This window comes from Anomaloglossus baeobatrachus, chromosome 3 (assembly GCF_048569485.1).
Source record: "Anomaloglossus baeobatrachus isolate aAnoBae1 chromosome 3, aAnoBae1.hap1, whole genome shotgun sequence".
Lineage (NCBI taxonomy): Eukaryota > Metazoa > Chordata > Amphibia > Anura > Aromobatidae > Anomaloglossus > Anomaloglossus baeobatrachus.
The window spans coordinates 318,944,364-318,961,986 of record NC_134355.1 but is presented as its reverse complement, the minus strand read 5'-3'; the positions used below and the strand labels follow the sequence as shown (position 1 = coordinate 318,961,986).

At 44.3% G+C, this 17,623-nt stretch overlaps 1 protein-coding gene across 2 annotated transcripts in view; it reads right to left on the bottom strand.

The window, feature by feature from the left end:
- Positions 1–17,623, bottom strand: part of HS3ST5 (heparan sulfate-glucosamine 3-sulfotransferase 5) — a 389,846-nt gene that overhangs the window by 180,296 nt on the left and 191,927 nt on the right. The gene's annotated exons all lie outside the window — the stretch shown is intronic.

Genomic DNA, 17,623 nt, shown 5'->3' with positions numbered 1-17,623 from the left:
AAGCACTTGGGTATTCTGGTTACAAATAAGCTGCGCAGCAGCACACAATGTCAAGCAGCAGCTGCAAAAGCAAACAAGATTTCAGGGTGTATAAAAAGAGAGATTAGATCCTGTGATTCCATGTGAAGGGAGGTAGAATAAAGCAGAGCTGAATGCCATTACAAACATGTCTGCAGCTGCAGCTCTCTTATCACAGCTCCGTCAGCTTTGCCCCTCACCCAACATTAATATTGTTCAGAGAGGAGATCTAAAAGTGTTTATAATCACACTCAACACTGATCTACAATACACAGTAGCTAGCGAGATCAGGGCTGAGAGCAGGGCTATCATTATATGAATAAGGTAGAACATGGATTCTAGCACTCTTGAAATAAAAGTGTATCTTTTTATTATTACATATTAAAAATCAAAGATGATGATAAAATAGGGAGCAAAGGAAAACTCAATGCATTTTAAACACACTGGTTCTTATTAAGGATTTTTAATATGGGATAATAAAGACATGTTTTTTTTTATTTTGAAAGTGCTGGAATATGTTTTCTACCTTTTCCATTTGTTTGCCACTTCCTGCTTTGATGACAAGAGGATCTTTTGCACTCAACTATAAGGTATTGAAGAGGTTACATTGATTTGATGAACCAGGATTGTGGATGGGGAGAAATGTCTCTACGTTCTTCTGTCTACCATTACATCACACAGGAAAAGATGGTCTTCTTTTGTTTTTACCCTGCATGATGCCTCCTGTTTAGGATTGGTCAACGTTATACAGGAGGAAAAGTAAACGCCTACAAAGAAAAATTTCTAGTAATACCCAGTTGGGTTTATCAAAAAATATAACCTAAACTCTGCAAACTAATATCTTCACAATAGATAAGAAAAAAATAAAAAAGTAAAAACTTTGTTTTGCTCAGATATGCAGGCACCATTCCGATTTACATTCTAAAATTGGTGAAAGGTGCTTTAATAAAATGAGAATTTATCTTCTAAAATGGACTGTAGTGCAGAAAACCTTGCTCCACTTGGCAAACTTTGCCTTTAAAACTCTGGAACCTGTAATTGAATATTACATAAGCTACAGAAATATTTTATATTGAGCTTACATTGCTGCTAAATGTTTTGACACCTGTCTATGAAGAGCTTGTCTGGGCAGGCAGGTAGTTGATTGTCTACATAATCATAATAATTAGTGCTCCGCAGTCAAAGAAATGCACTGCATGGTAAACAGGAAGACAGAACGGCTAAACCTTAGATTCTAGAATCAACAAGTCATGAAAGAAGCCTTAAGAAAATAAAAAAAGAAAAACAATGCTATGGATCTAAATGTTTAATAGAAGTCTGAATGAAATTATTAGCAAGCCACTGATGTTGTAATGTAGACATTGGTGTTGCCTTCATAATCTCAGCACAACTCTATCTGTAACTGAATACAATGATACATGGGTCAGTGCATATCAGCAGATCTTATACTCAATATAATAACTCTGCTTAATGAACACATAATCGACAAGTCAACAACCTTTAATGGAGTAATTTAGGAGTACAAAATAAAAGTCTATTTTATCCAGAATCAGCACCACTCTGGTCTATAGGGTGTGACTGGTATTGCAACCTAATCCCATTTAGTGAACTAGTCTGACCTGTAATACTAACTACAAATTATAGCCATAAATAGCACTTTAAAAATGATTCTTAGAAAAGCAATTAGGTGTAATCCACAACACTCAGAGTTGAGTGATTTTTTATTCAAATTTGCCATCTTCAGCAAATGTTTTCATATACAAATACTCCAACTGCATTTTTCTGGAAAGATGATAATTGCACTCTGAGGTCTCCTATGATTGTTTACAACCCCTTTCAATGCAAACACAACCTCAAAATTCCTCAACCAGAACTGCTTTTCTAACTACAGACCTGTCTCTTACCTCTCCTTCATCTCTAAATTATAATACTTGGTCTACAGCTGTCTAATTTGCGGTATTTGAGATAACTCTCTTCAAGAACCTTTACAATGTTATTTTTGCTCTTTATAGATTCTACAGAATCTATCCTTACTAAAGTCTCTAATGATCCACTAACAGCTTAATGTAATGATCACTACTTCCTGCTAATTTTCCTAGATCATTCTGATGCATTTGATACTTTTGATCAAGAGATCCTCTTCGCTTTGCTCCACTCCACTAATCTCAAAGATACCACTCTCTCTTGGTTCTCTTACCTCTCTAACAGCTCTTTCAGTGTTTCTAGTGTTAGTTATTGACAGTCCTCAGGGTCCAGACCTAGGTCCTCAGTTCTTTTCTCTATACACCCCCCTATTGGACAAACCATCAGCTTGTTTGGTTTCCCATACCATTTGTATGCTGATGACACCAAATTATAACTATATTTTCCAGACATCACCCTTACATTAATACAAAATACCAGTGACTGTCTTTCTGTTGTCGTTAATATTATGTCCTCTCTTTGTCTGAAATTAACTCTTTCTAAAACTGAACTTCTCGTGTTTCCTCCCTTATTAACCTATCTAAACCAGATATTGGTGTTCCATGAGAGGTTCTACCATAACTCCCAAGAAGCGCCCCCTTTGCCTTTGGGGTAATATTTTGGTCAGATTTTTCCTTCACTCCTTATATCCAATCACTTGTTTATGTCGCCTTCACCTCAAAAACATCTCCAGTCCTTTGACACTGCAAAAACTCTTATTGTTGCTTTGATTTACTCTGGTCTGGACTACTGCAACTGTATTAATTGGTCCATTTTACTAAACTCTCTACTCTATTCTGAATGCAGCACCCAGGGTCATATTTCTGTCCAGCTGCTACACCAATGCTTCCACCCTGTGCCAGTCATTGAACTAGTTACCCATCTACTACAAGGTCCAATATAAAGTTATCACTGTTACCAACAAAGCTTTCCACAATGCTACACCACCAAAGATCTCCTTCCTCTTCTCAGTCTATCATCATGCAGTACCTATGCTCTTCTTTCTTCTAATGACCATGAACTAAAAATCTCTATCATGATGGTTGCTTCTATTTTAGGTGATTTGCCTGATTCAAATCACAAATTGTTTTAATTTGCTAGAGTAAGGGATCTCCCAAAAAATTGACACAAATTTGAATTGTATCAAATTGGTTCACTCATCTGTAAGAAGAACCTCTCCAAGCATCAAATAAACAATAGACACAAAACATGAGATTTGACAATCATCTAAAATGAATGAGAGAATACAAGAAATCCTTGTGTTTACTATATCAGAAAATCTGCTGTTCACTGTTCCACTTTTGACTTTTCTATCCACCGGACATGTAAGAAACAGCTTGGGAAGAGATGAGATAAACATTGATGATATTACTGGATGGAGTTTCTGAGATCTGGTCCTCAGGAACCCTTAAAAAGGTCATGAATTGAACATTTTCTTAAGATTGAACAGGTGATATAATTGCTTTCAGTGCATTAGTATTTTCAATGTGTGTTCAGTCTATATGCAATTCTGAAATCTGACCTGTTGGGGTTACCTGAGGACCAGAGTTTAGAAACTGTCACTAAGACAGAAATATATTTTCCAATTCATAATCTTCCATGCATTACATTTTTGACCAACCTCTTTTGATTTGTACAATGAAGGTCAGACTGGCTTATATGAACTTTAGATGTTCTTATGTCGTGTGTCTATTACAAAAATGCTATAATTTTATTTAGAATTTTACAAGAAAAAGATTTGGAATTTAAAAATTGCTCTTTTTACATCAAATACATTGAAATGTTTTCTTTCTAATACATATTGTAGGAAATGTTCAATTTCCTATTGAGTAGGAAAATTATGTAGAGTTAACTAAAGCACCCAAAGGCAATTGACCCATGATGTGACAAACTCTCCACATTTCTATATTCTGCTACCACAGTTAATTGAGTTTCACATAAAAAACATTAACTCTGCATGTATTTGACTACTATATAAAGAATCAATATTAAATCTTAAATTTAAATATGAATCCTGCCCATATAGACAATTATACATGTTGATATAGATATAGATAATTATACATGTATAGTATGTTGAGTTATGTTTTTACACAATTTTGGGTTTCACTAAATCTTTTATGTCTGTGTTATGAATGGTCTCTCCAAACCTATATACACACATGTGGATATTTATGTCTATACAGTTACATGTATCTGAAACATAGAGGGCTCATAAATAAAGAGACTACTACATGGTATATACTTTTTTATAGTTATCTATATATATAATTGCCTTATTCTGTCTGTCTGTCTGTCTTGCTCCAAAATTGTGTCCTTACGGTGACACAAAGCTGATTGGCCGCTGGGCTCGCCATGGCCCCGCCCCCCCCGCACAGATTGGCCGCTCGCCCAGGCAACTCGCCTACGCCCCGCCCCCCTCACGCAATGCACGCTCGCTCTGGCCCCGCCCCCTGCACGCATTCCCCGAACCGACCAACACGGAGCCACGACTCCTAGGTGAGTACTGTACCCCCGGGAGCCCACATCAGCGTACGCCGCCAACCCAGCCGACACATACTCTCGCATTGCTGGGGTTGCCGCCGTATGCTGGTGTGGGCTCCCGTGCGAGCGGGGGACGGGATACGCTGGTAACCATGGTAGCATAGTTACCAGCGCATCAAGGTCCTGCAGCGGTGGAACATACACACACGCACGCACACGCACACACATCAGATCACACTCACTCTCACACACACCTCACACACACATCACAGCGCATCCACACACTCACAACATCCTGGGATATAGCTTGCTTCTCGGCGGCAATACTGTGCAGTGAACCTTCAGGACCTGCCGGAGGATCACATGGCCAGAAGCATGTGGTATCTCCGGATGTTGTGAGTGTGAGCGTGTATGTGCGATATCTTCAGTGTGTGTGTGAGTGTATGCGATCAGGTGTGTGTGAGTGTATGCGATCGGGTGTGTGTGAGTGTATGCGATCGGGTGTGTGTGTGTGTGTGTGTGTGCGATCGGATCTGTGTCGGCAGAGGAGCACGGCGTGCTGGAGGAGGCTGGGAGGAGAGAGGCTGATCCTGGGGAAGGCTGGGAGGGGGAGGCTGAGAGAAGAGAGGCTGATGCTGGGGGAGGCTGATGCTGGGGTAGGCTGGGAGGAGAGAGGCTGATGCTGGGGACAGAAAAGGCTGATGCTGGGAGGAGAGAGGCTGATGCTGGGAGGAGAGAGGCTGATGCTGGGAGGAGAGAGGCTGATCCTGGGGAAGGCTGGGAGGGGGAGGCTGAGAGAAGAGAGGCTGATGCTGGGAGGAGAGAGGCTGATGCTGGGAGGAGAGAGGCTGATGCTGGGAGGAGAGAGGCTGATGCTGGGAGGAGAGAGGCTGATCCTGGGGAAGGCTGGGAGGGGGAGGCTGAGAGAAGAGAGGCTGATGCTGGGAGGAGAGAGGCTGATGCTTGGAGGAGAAAGTCTGATGCTGGGAGGAGAGAGGCTGATGCTGGGAGGAGAGAGGCTGATGCTGGGAGGAGAGAGGCTGATCCTGGGGAAGGCTGGGAGGGGGAGGCTGAGAGAAGAGAGGCTGATGCTGGGGGAGGCTGAGGCTGGGGTAGGCTGGGAGGAGAGAGGCTGATGCTAGGGACAGAAAAGGCTGATGCTGGGAGGAGAGAGGCTGATGCTGGGAGGAGAGAGGCTGATGCTGCGGGCAGAGAGGCTGATGCTGCGGGCAGAGAGGCTGATGCTGGTGCAGCATGGGGGATGGAGCACGATGGGGGGTGCGCAGCATGGGGGATGGAGCACGTTTGGGAGTGCGCAGCATGGCTGATGGAGCACGTTTGGGAGTGCGCAGCATGGCGGATGGAGCACGATGGGGGGTGCGCAGCATGGCAGATGGAGCACGTTTGGGAGTGCGCAGCATGGCAGATGGAGCACGTTTGGGAGTGCGCAGCATGGCGGATGGAGCACGATGGGGAGTGCGCAGCATGGCGGATGGAGCACGTTTGTGCGCAGCATGGCGGATGGAGCACGTTTGGGAGTGCGCAGCATGGGGGATGCAGCACGATGGGGAGTGCGCAGTATGGCGGATGGAGCACGTTTGGGAGTGCGCAGCATGGCGGATGGACCACGTTTGGGAGTGCGCAGCATAGTGGATGGACCACGTTTAGGAGTGCGCAGCATGGCGGATGGACCACGTTTGGGAGTGCGCAGCATGGCGGATGGAGCACGTTTGGGAGTGCGCAGCATGGCGGATGGAGCACGTTTGGGAGTGCGCAGCATGGTGGATGGAGCACAATGGGGAGTGCGCAGCTTGGCGGATGGAGCACGTTTGGGAGTGCGCAGTATGGCGGATGGAGCACGTTGGGGAGTGCGCAGCATGGCGGATGGAGCACGTTTGGGAGTGCGCAGCATGGCGGATGGACCACGTTTGGGAGTGCGCAGCATGGCGGATGGAGCACGTTTGGGAGTGCGCAGCATGGCGGATGGAGCACGTTTGGGAGTGCGCAGCATGGCGGATGGAGCACGTTTGGGAGTGCGCAGCATGGCGGATGGAGCACGTTTGGGAGTGCGCAGCATGACGGATGGAGCACGTTTGGGAGTGCGCAGCATGGCGGATGGAGCACGATGGGGGGTGCGCAGAATGGCGGATGGAGCACGTTTGGGAGTGCGCAGCATGGCGGATGGAGCACGTTTGGGAGTACGCAGCATGGCGGATGGAGCACGATGGGGAGTGCGCAGCATGGCGGATGGAGCACGTTTGGGAGTGCGCAGCATGGCGGATGGAGCACGTTTGGGAGTGCGCAGCATGGCGGATGGAGCACGATGGGGAGTGCGCAGCATGGGGGATGGAGCACGATGGGGGGTGCGCAGCATGGGGGATGGAGCACGATGGGAGGTGCACACCTCCCCCCAGGTTTAGGTTATATAGGGAAATCTTGGTGATTGGTGCACTTGAACTAGTGCTTCTTCTAGGCTTACAGACAACTGTTTTGTAACCCATGCACTAGTAAACCTCCCATATAATTAAGAGCAAAAGGATAGCAATGTTTTGAACTTTTCACTTTAAGGCTCCATATCTTTCCATCCACTACATCTTTGAGAGGGAGACTATCATTATTTTATAGACAATCAGTTTGGCTATGTTGTACATGAATTTGACTTGGAACTATTTAATTGTGCATATTCTTGTCATGTTATTGCATTGTTACTGTTTGGTTCCTTGTTTGTTACTGATTAGCTCCTTGTGGTGTAAAATCGTTTTCTTTTTGTATACTAAAAATTACAACCTGTTTTCACATTTCCTAAAAGTTCAGTGTTTTATTAGGTTGATTCCCAAGCAAGAGGTCACTGATTCAAATTGAGAAACAGCCACAAATAAATGTAATTAGAAGACTGGAAACAGGTGATTTGGAATGAAAACACAAAAGTCAATAGACTAGGTTCTGATGGGTGCAAATGGTTCTGGAAAAAGCAAGGGAGGCACTGTTAAGTTTGTTGGAGGAAACCTGATGATATGGGGTTGTTTCATAACCAAAGGCATTGGATACTTGACCAGGATTGATGGTGGTCTCAATGCTGAGCTATATGTGAGTAGCCTACAAGATGAGTTACTTCATATACTCAAGTACTATGGATAAGAAAAGGATGACATAGTGTTCCAGCAGGACAAAGACCTAAAGTATATGTCGAGATTGAATGAAGTAGAGGTGCTGGGTTGGCCCCCACAGTCCCCAGACCTCATCCCAATTGAACACTTGTGGGTACAGTTGAAGAAAAAGCTGTATACATAACAAAGTGAGTCGATTAGTATGCACCAACATTGGGAACTTGTAAAAGAGACCTGCGATCAGATTTTGGTGAAAACACGCTTGAGTCTGTTTGAAAGCATGACTAGAAGGATTCAGACAGTGTTGAAAGCCAAAAGGTGAATTTACAAAATACTAGCAAAATAATAAAAATTAAATTTTAGATTTTTAGGAGCAAAACAGTAACAATGTAGTGACTTGAAAAGAATCTACATACAGTAACTAATCATATGGTAAATAGGTGAAAGTCAAATTTAAGTATTGGATAGCAAAGATGATTGTCTATAAAATCAAGGTAGTCTCACACTGAAAGCTGTAGTGAATGGTGAGATATGGGACCTGAAAGTCAAAAGTTCAAAAATTGTTACCCTTTTGCTTGTCAGTGTATATTAAGTGTCTGCTATGAGTAGTGCTGATCCAATTTCTGAACTAAGGGCAAAACCTTTCAACATTCTGTTTTGCTGTTACATTTAGAGATGAGTGAACCTGAAAAGTAAAATTTCCTGTTCGTACCAAACACGAACTTTACTAAAAAATCAGTGTTTGAGTTCGGAGTTCGTGCACTTTACGTATGCTGACCACTCAAGTGAGCATTGCTGTGCTCATGTACGCTTGGTGCTCAGCCCAGTGCGAGCCACTTGCAGTGTTTGAACGTCGCACACTGGGAGTAACAACAGCATTATCAGATGAAGTGTGTACCCAACAAAAAAAAAATGGAAATACCACGCCCACCATGCCCCTTGAAGCATTCTAATTATTGCTGGCTGTATGTGAGAGGAGACCCAAAGTGCCCAATTAGTGACTTTCATTGGTGTTTAGGTCAAGTCCGGGTCCCAAACTGAACTTTATCTAAAGAATGGATGAAACCGCCGAACCAAACTTCCACAGGTCAACTCATTTCTAGTAACATTGTCTTAAGCTAGCTTTTTAGAATAAGATGTCCTATGCGTATGTCATATGAGGATTAAAACTATTGTTTTGACATTGTAAGACATGTGTACTGCTTTTTCACCAGTTTTCCCCCCTACATGCTCTATTTCAATTTTGCAATCTACTCTGAGATGACGGGAGGAGATCAGTGCTATGATGTTTCCCATACACAGCATATCACGTAGGGATTGGTTTCTGCTATTCATTCCTTAGTTATCACATAGAAAGCAGCAGCAGCATTGAGGTCATTATGCAAAATTGATTATCAGTGTAAATATGAATCCAGCACCATAGTGAGATAAAAGACTTGTTAGAAAGCTCAATACAATCTTTCTATATCTCCTATTGCTTGTTTCCTCATTCTGGTTCTCTTTGCTCCTTACCATCCACACTCCACTAAGTATAATAGCTGTCACATGACACTGCCGTGAGCTAGCTATCCATCTTGTCTAAGATGTTCTTTTAAACTGGTTGGTGAGTTTAAGAGCTGGGGGGAAACAGAGGACATGACTTAAAAGTAAGGACAGAAGCAGATTTCTCTGATATATTACGAAGTTTTTTCTTTTTGCCTGTAGGCAAAGTTTGTTGAACGTACAGTTCCCATATAAGGTTTCTAAAATTCTGCACATTTCAGTTACAGTTCACTTGTTAGTCCAGCGTACATTTTTGCAGCATGTACTGGGCTGAAGTGTTTTGAGCATTGTTAAAAGTGTTTTTTTAATGATGTTTTTCATCCAAAAGAAACATAACTTGCCTTTTAAATTGCCTGTGCCGCACTCATGCTAATTAATGGTCATTTCTTATTGTGTTACACTAATGATATTCCAGACATATGTAACAGCTGTAGCCAGTCCCTGGGCTCAGCAAGGTGACCACTGTGGCCAGTAACTGCCTGCAGTGGTCATTTGTATAGCCACGTCACTTCTGCAGTACTGTAAACTGAGATCATCATAAAGGGGCGTTAACAGATAAGTACTGTTTATTTTATTATTATTATTATTATTATATAGCCAGGTTCCTTGTGGCCATATTTTATGGATCCTAAAGGCCGCTTTACACACTACGATATCGGTACCGATATCGCCAGCATGCGTACCCGCCCCCATCGGTTGTGCAACACGGGCAAATCTCTGCCCGTGTCGCACAACATCGCCCGGACCCTTCACACTACTTACCTTCCCTGCGACGTCGCTGTGACCGGCGAACCACCTCCTTTCTAAGGGGACGGTTCGTTCAGCGTCACAGCAACGTCACTGCAGCGTCACTGAACTGCCGCCCAAAAAAAACGGAGGGGCGGAGATGAGCGGGACGTAAAATCCCGCCCACCTCCTTCCTTCAGCATTGTGGCCGGGAGGCAGGTAAGGAGAGGTTCCTCGTTCCTGCGGTGTCACACGGAGCGAAGTGTGCTGCCGCAGGAACGAGGAACAACTTCGATACTGCTGCAGTAACGATATTTGAGAATGGACCCCCATGTCGCCGATGAGCGATTTTGGACGTTTTTGCGACGATGCAAAATCGCTCATAGGTGTCACACGCAACGGCATCGCTAATGCGGCCGGATGTGCGTCACAAATTCCGTGACCCCAACGAGATCGCTGTAGCGATCTCGTAGCATGTAAAGCCCGCTTAAGTCTTAACAGTTATTTGGTATGGTATAAAGTCTGTTCTTATTTACCAAATCAAGAAATGGATCCTAAAAGGAGGAAAAGGGTAAAGGATTGATTGTTTTGTCTTAAAAAACACTGCATCAACAACCAAGTGCATCTATATAAGGGTTGGCTCACCTTTGTGTATAAATATGCCAAGTGCAATGGGATATAAAATCGGATTGCACTTGCACAAATATAAATCAATGAGTCAGTGCTTTTCTGTAAGTTTTTCCTCAGCTGGAATCTGGCAGGAAATAAGGGGAAAAAAAATCGCAGCATGCTGCATATTGTTGCGTAAAGTGGCGAGACTCACCAATGCAAGTGTAGGGATATGAGAAAAAAATTGGATGGCACATGGACCATCCGTATGCCATCCGCTTATTACGGATACATTACCATTCTGTAGCATAGAACACTGTAAATGGTCTTGTAAATGAGTAATAGTTGCTGAGAAAAAAATGAATGTCGTATGGATGTGATATTAATGGTAGGTGAGAAAATGGCACTTGCATGACATCTGGAATGCTAAAAGGATTTCACTCGTCTAAAGCCTGCATTACACGGGACGACCGATTGTGCGATTTCACAATCGATCATACCCGCCCCCATCATTTTTGTGTCACGGGCAAATCGCTGCCCGTGGCGCACAAACTCGTTTAACCCCCGTCACATGCACTTACCTTCCGGATGACCTCGCTGTGGGCGACGAACATCCACTTCCTGAAGTGGGAAGGATGTTCGGCGCAATAGCGACGTCACACGGCAGCCGGCCAATAGAAGCGGAGGGGCGGAGATGAGCGGGACATAAACATCACTCCCACCTCCTTCCTTCCACATGGCTGGCAGGTGCCGCGGGACGCAGGTACGCTGTGTTCATCGTTCCCGTGGTGTCACAAGGAGCAATGTGTGATGCCACGGTAACGATGAACAACCTGCACCCATGAAAATAAACGAGATTATGAAAGCTAACAACGAGTACACGACTCACGATTTGTGAGCGATACTGCGTTGTTCAGAGGTGTCACACGAGACGACGTCGTGCGCTATGCCGGATGTGCGTCACGAAAACCGTGACCCCGACGACATATCGCACAATCTATTGTCTCGTGCGATCTCGTTAGCGATGTGAAATTCTAGATCGCAAGTGCGATCTTTCGAGAGCGCACATGCGTAAAATGACCTATGTGCGCTCTCGAAAGATTGCACTTGCAATCTAGAATTGATGCATTTTTTTATGTTGTTGCATGCAGCTTTTGTCACAAATCTGCAAGCCTATCCTTATGCCAGCAAAGTCAATGAGAATTCTGTGTAGTGGACGTGTTGCTTATTTTTCCCTTGCATATTTGGTGCAGAAAATAAACTGCAGCATGCAATTTTTTTTTAGGAATTTGCTGGGATTTTTCCACCCCAAATGCATGAAAAACGTATGGAAAAACCTCATGCAAAAAAGCACCAAAAACGCTGCAAAAATGCACTACAGAGACCAGTGATTCTTCTGCCAGGAAATGCAGATTTGGTGCCGAACTTTCTGCAACCAAATACTTTGTGTGTGGACATAGCCTAAAGGGTACTTTACACACTGCAACATCGCTAGCGACGTGAAATTCTAGATTGCAAGTGCGATCCTTCGAGAGCGCACATGCGTAAAAAGACCTATGTGCGATATCGAAAGATCGCACTTGCGATCTAGAATTTCACATCGCTAATGAGATCTCTAGCGATGTCGCAGTGTGTAAAGTACCCTTAAGGCTATGTGCCCACGCTGCAGAAAATGCGCGGATTTTGCCGCGCATTTCTCGCGGAAAAGCCGCAGATTTTCCAGAAATCTGCAGCACAGCTACTCCCCAGCCATTTCTATGGCATTTGGGAAATGCTGTGCCCACGCTGCGGATTTTTCCGCAGCGGAAATCATGCAGATTTTCGTGCGGAAAAATCTGCAGCATGTCAATTATTGTTGCGGATTTTCGTGCGGATTTTGCCTATTCAATTGAATTAAAAAAAATCGCAAAATCCACAACAAAATACGCGTCAAATCTGCATCAAATCCGCGTCAAATCCGCACCTATGAAAAGGTGCGGATTCCGGGGGAAAGCTGCGGATTTTGATGCAGAAAAATCCGCAGATACAGAGTCCCATGGGCAAATAGCCTAAGGCTATGTGCACACGTTGCTTTTTTGCTGCTTTTTTTCATGCATTTTTCCTTGCAGAATTTAATCAATACTGCAAGGAAAAACACATGCCAGGAAAGTCTATGAGAATCTTAACTTGCTGTACACAGCGTGTCAATTGTTTCTGCTTTTTTCTGTATTTTTATAATCCACTGCAATGCTTTATCACTATAGTTGATTATATCTGTCAGTGTTGCACTGACACTTCACCTCCCACACTATGCAGCCGACATGATCTGTGAGGTGATCTGTACCTCAGTAACCCAGGGTCGCCATGATGATTTCCCAGGGATGACATGGCAGCAATCGGGTCCCTTTGATCAAATTACAAGGACCTGATCACCAAGGAAAGGTAAGCGATTCCTCTCCCTGCTTGCTGAATGCTGCCATCACATTGATGGCAACTTTCAGGGGGTTAAAGCCCATTGATTTTAATGGGTCTACGTGGGTCCCTGTTTCAGGTACATGTGAAAACTGACGTGACATGTACCGGAGATACAGTTGTGTGAAGGAGGCCTAACATGGTATAATATCTCCTATTGGAAGGATAGATGATAACTTACAATTGCAGTCTGAATTTGACATCCTGAGAACAGGGCTCTGAAACCCTCAAATGTTAGTCAATGAGTTGGAGCAGATGCTCAGTTTTTTCTCATTCAGATTTGAGTGGATGCCGAAATCGCGCGAGGCTATCCAATGCAATTCCATGGTTGTGAGAAAAACAATGGACACTACAGGGAGAGCACACAGACCATCCTAGTGACGTCCGTTGTTGTGGATACAAAACTATTCTGTAACACTATAAATGGCCCTGTAAATGACTGTAAATGAATAATTGTTACTGAGAAAAAAACGGATTGCACACTGACAGCATACTAATGACAAGTGTGAAAAAATAGTCCTAATTATGTGGATGAAAGTGGGACAATTTTTTCATATGCACATGTGACCCCAGCCCAAGTCTAAGGATGCCAGAACATCGGAAGCGATAAGCTAATGACCCTCGGCTCGGGCTCTGCTGCGAGCGTGAGGTGAGTGTCATGCAACTGTGATGTGATCTTGTGATCGGATCACAGCTGCAGAGAGGAGGGAGGGAGCACTTCCCCTCTCTCCTTTGTTGCCTGTCTCGCCATATGGGCTCTTTTCCACATGCGTACTGCTCCCAATACGGGAGAATCAGAGCAATATGCTAATGACCCTCTGCTGCAGGTGTCATGTGTGGAGAAGATGGAGAGAGCAATTTCTCCCATCTCCTCCGTTGTCTGTCTCTGCGTGCACTGCAGTGCAGTTGCAAAACATGCGAGTGCAGTGCGATTTTACACACGCGTGAGTCGAGACTCGGTGCAAAACGCAGCATGCTGCGATTGTACCGAGAGTAAGATTCGTGTGGAGAAAAAACAGGACAGAGGAAACTGTCTCATTGATTAACACTGGTGCAAGTGCAATCCGATTTTTTATCAGATTGCCCTCGTGCATGAAAATCGCAGATGGAAAAGAGCCCTATATATCACACTGCACTCAGATGACATGTGAGTGCAGTGCGATGATTCACACACTCCCATAGACTTGTATGGGTGTGTGTGAGCTGAGACTTGATGTCAAACATAGCATGCTGCCATTCTTTTTTCATGCTGATATGGCATGAGAAATCAATCACAAATGGACACTGCTTCATAGTTTTGTACTGGTGTGAATGCAATCTGATGTTTTATCGGATTGCACTCATCCATGCATAATGCAAGTGGAACCGAGGCCTAAGAATGGGAATGGCCTTCACACCTTCTCCATTCATTTCTATGGGCAAGCTTTAAATAACCAAATACACCTCCACTCCACTTATTGTCTATGGGACTGCTGGCCACAAGTGATGATCAGATTTCCCCATTACCAGCAATCAGCAAGTTGTCTACTATTCTGTAGATAAGTGATAGCTTGTCAAGTTCGGAATTACCTTTTAACAATTTTTGTGGTCTCTGTTCATTATCACTATGGTACTTTGGTTTAAAAATGGGAATCTATCCATTTGGGAGCAAAATAGCGTAAGGGCAAAGACCCTGATTCCAGTAATGTATCACTTACTCTGGTGCTTGCTACCTTTTTGATAAAATTCCAGTTTTATCTGCTACATTTACCTATGCTGAACTTTGCCTACACCAATGACTGGCAGCTTTCTGTGTACAATGTGCATAGGAAGATAAGTGCCAATGAATATGGGAGACTACATGGCAGAAAGGTTACCAGTAGAGTTGAGCGCGGTTCGTGGTTCGAGGTTCTCCAGTTCTAGGCTCGAGTGATTTTGGGGCCTGTTCTAGATCGAACTAGAACTCGAGCTTTTTGAAAAAGCTCGATAGTTCTAGAAACGTTCGAGAACGGTTCTAGCAGCAAAAAAACAGCTAATTCCTAGCTTGGTTTCCGCTGTAATAGTGTAAGTCACTCTGTGAATCACACTATTATGACATTTCAGTGTATAGTGTGCGTGAACAGCGCCTTCAGATCACTGCTGTTTCTATAATGGCGATCGCCATTTTTTTTTTTTCCTTGTCTTCCTTCCTTAAGCGCGCGCGTGTAGTGGGGCGGGCCAGCATGTCAGCCAATCCCAGACACACACACAGCTAAGTGGACGTTTAGCCACAGAAGCAACGGCATGTGTGATAGGATGTCCATGTCACATGTCCCTGCATTATAAAACCGGACATTTTCCTCCAGGACGCCATTATCTCTTCTGCGTCTTTGGTGTCAGACATCACTGTCGCAGCTCCGTCCTCCTGAGTCCTATCGCCGATACAGCTGTATGCGCTCCATACACAGCGTTAGACAGCATAGGGATAGCACTTTCTATCAGTCCTTTTAAGGGCTCAAACCGTTAGGGTCAGAGCCATAGGTGACAGGTCCTGAAAACAGCGACAGCGTCTGTGTAGCCAAGGTCAGGGATTTCCTCCCTGCATTTCCCTATTAGGAGGGAATAGAAAGGCAGGCTTCCATTCCTCTACCCAGAGCCCCACAATCCTGGCACTGTACCCTTCTGTCCTCTGCACACTCCAACTCATTATAACTAAGCCATTATACTAGCAAACACTCAGTGTACCTAGTGGCATCCTAAACGTGGCTATTGGACTTTGCTATAGTCACACTAGTGCAAAGACATTTGCAGAGCACGTCAGCCTGCATTGCACACTCCAACTCATTATAACTAAGCCATTATACTAGCAAACACTCAGTGTACCTAGTGGCATCCTAAACGTGGCTATTGGACTGTTGTCTAGTCACACTAGTGCAAAGACATTTGCAGAGCACCTCTGCCTGCATTGCACACTCCAACTAATTATAACTAAGCCATTATACTAGCAAACACTCAGTGTACCTAGTGGCATCCTAAACGTGGCTATTGGACTTTGCTATAGTCCCACTAGTGCAAAGACATTTGCAGAGCACCTCTGCCTGCATTGCACACTCCAACTCATTATAACTAAGCCATTATACTAGCAAACACTCAGTGTACCTAGTGGCATCCTAAACGTGGCTATTGGACTTTGCTATAGTCCCACTAGTGCAAAGACATTTGCAGAGCACGTCTGCCTGCATTGCACACTCCAACTCATTATAACTAAGCCATTATACTAGCAAACACTCAGTGTACCTAGTGGCATCCTAAACGTGGCTATTGGACTTTGCTATAGTCACACTAGTACAAAGACATTTGCAGAGCACGTCTGCCTGCATTGCACACTCCAACTCATTTTAACTAAGCCATTATACTAGCAAACACTCAGAGTACCTAGTGGCATCCTAAACGTGGCTATTGGACTGTTGTCTAGTCACACTAGTGCAAAGACATTTGCAGAGCACCTCTGCCTGCATTGCACACTCCAACTCATTATAACTAAGCCATTATACTAGCAATTTTTGCTGCCAGTTTAAGGGCCGTAGTTGCATTGTCAGGGATATTTATTCTTTATTATTCTGCTGTTAATAAAGCTAGACCACCACTGCAATCTACACCACCTCTCAATTTTTACTACCACATTTTCAGTCCACAATCTTGTCACAATCAACATGAGTGGCAAAATGACAGATGCTGGTGGAAAGGGGAAGAGGCGTGGTGGAAAAGGCAAAAAAGGTTTTGTCCGTGGGGAAGGTGGCAAAGCTCCATTATCATCTGCTGAAGATAGACCATCTACCAGCAAAAGTAAGATGTCTACTACTTACCGTGGACAATCCGATGTGCTCCCTTTTTTACGGACACGAACAACAGGAACAAAGGTAGATGATGGGCAAAAAAGGAAAATGCTTGAATGGATCTCAAGTGGTCCAACAAGTGCCCTCTCAGCCACTTCAAGTACCGCATCCAAAAAACACCAGTCCTCTGAGTTGTCATCCCAATCAAACTTGATTTCTCCCAGCTCTGAAGTCTGCATCAGCCCTGCACAGTATGGTGGAACTGAGATGGCTGAGTCTGCAGAGCTGTTCAGTCACACTATAGCCTGGGAATCAGAGGTCTGCTCCCAAGCTACAGTGAGTACAGAACAGGAAATGGTCTGCAGTGATGCCCAGAACCTTTGTGACTCTGATTCAGGCCGTGAGGACCAAGTTTCGGAGCATAATGTTGACCCTTTGTCACAAACTGTAACACCTGTGGTTATAGACAATGAGGAACATACTGATGAAGATGAGACTCAGATACCCGATTGGGATGACAACTTAAATATTTGGTCAGGGCAAGAAGAGGCTCGGTCAGAGGGGGAGGGGAGTGCAAACACAACAATTGATGATGAAGTTCTAGATCCCACCTACTGTCAACCCACAGTCAGGCGCTCGAGGAGGTCAACAGAGGTGGTGGAGGAGGATGCAACTGATGACGAAGTTACCTTGCGCCTTCCTGGACAGAGTCGGAGTACTGGTAGCACGTCTACAACTGCATCCTCAGCCACCACTCTGCCTCTGAGCATTATTCGGGGTGGATCATCAGGTCGCATGGCCTCTAAGCCTTGCCTAGCCTGGTCCTTTTTTGACATAGAAAAAGATCGCCCAAATTATGTGATCTGTAAAATTTGTCATGGTTCTCTTAGTAGAGGTCAAAACCCCAGCAGTTTGACAACTTCTTCCATG